Raw genomic sequence first — 1,744 nt, 5'->3', positions numbered from 1 at the left:
AGAGAGGTCAAGGTCGAGAGCTTCAATTTTTTTTGTAAGATTGTAGTATGACATATCCTGAGATATATTCATACATTAAATGGGTTCACTCATCTTTCTGGACTGTATGATGTCGTGCTTTGAATTTAACAGAAATGTAACGTGAGACGTTATTTATCTTTGACCCATCAAAATGAATGGAGGTCATTTATTTACAGAATCAAAGTTTAACATCAAACATTTACATTAATTTGGCAGAATATGAAAATAACAACATAGTCAATCAGCTTTACAACCAGGAAAACCATACGGCCATGATTTTCCATTGCTTCACCACAGACATTTCTGAAAACATCTGGATTAATTTTCTAGCAGAAAGGAGAGTTTAAAGATGGAAAATTGAGATTTATCTTACAGAGAGATGTGTGAAGGAATTTGTCTGTTTTAACCAGGACAGCACGCTCTTTTGGAAATCAGCTTGTCCCAACAGTACACTTTTGGTGAAGGTCGACTTTTACCTTTTCTGAAGATAGATCAGTTCCGGCGTGGAGTCTCACTTCCAACCACTGTTCAGCGTCTCCGTGAGAACAGCTAAATACCTCGAGAGTCGTGCGAGGTTATCCAAACAGAAGTTATAATTCCCAAAATCGTCTATGGTTCAGCTTGATTGGTTTAGCAGCATCCCTGAATGCCTGCGTTTGCATTCAGGAACTCCCAAACTCTCTTCATTCTGGATTCCAAAAACTCTGAACTCCAAAACTCTGAACTCCCTAGTTGAACTGGGAAGTGCCACATTTAAATGGGCTCTACTTCCGGTTCATTTGAGAGCTTTTGATTGGTCGATGGACCAAAGCAGAGGTGTGGTTTGTGATGTAAGGTGTTATGGAAAGTCAAGGATTGTTTAAGAACAGACAGAAAGATTGTTGGAGAAAACCAGTCTTCGTGGCGTCGCTCCACCAAGTATCTTGCTGTAAAAGTTAAACATGACATTTCTTTTCAGTAAACTTTTAGTTGACCGAAACCTGAACTTTGACACACTCTTACAAACTTGCTCACTTCAAAGCAGACGATCAAAATTGAATCATTACTCTGTAACGTACTCTAACTTGATTTCACTTTGAATTGAGGAATAAAAATCATTACTACTGTTTAAGTAAATAAAAATGATTAGTTCACTTCAACATGTAGACACTGTTTGAACCAAAACAATTTGATTATCAAAACATTTGTAAAATAGTAATGATCATAGAGAATTGTCTTTTCCACTTGATTAATTCAAGAAAGAAAGTCTCAGGATGGGTCAAACTGTATTTCTGGATTCAAATCAATGAAATGACAGTTTCTGTCCATCTGGTCAGTTTTGACATCAGGTCAAGTTCACTACAAGATATTCCAGGAAACCGGAGCAGAGTAGGAGAAGGCCCTCTTGCCTAGTTCAGTTCGCACTGACGGAACACTGCAGGTAATAATGTCCTGAGAGCGCACGCTGTAGCTGCACTCACACAGAGACATGTAGGAGGAGATGTATGAAGGCAACAGACCAAGAAGTGATTTAAAGATGAAAATGTACCAGTGAGAGTCTGCGTGAAGTTAATGATGTCCAGTTAACCAGTGAATACTGGGTGCAGTGGTGGGTACGATAATCACAGCCAGTTATGAATCTTAGTGCACCATGATAGACAGCATCCAACATCTGCAGGGTTCTTGTAGGAGCGTTCATGTAAATAATGTCACCGTAATCAATGGAGGAAAGGAAAGTCACAGA

The sequence above is a fragment of the Nematolebias whitei genome, chromosome 15 (genome assembly GCF_014905685.2).
Source record: "Nematolebias whitei isolate Nwh7 chromosome 15, NemWhi1, whole genome shotgun sequence".
Taxonomy (NCBI): domain Eukaryota; kingdom Metazoa; phylum Chordata; class Actinopteri; order Cyprinodontiformes; family Rivulidae; genus Nematolebias; species Nematolebias whitei.
Note: the sequence above shows the minus strand (reverse complement) of the source record.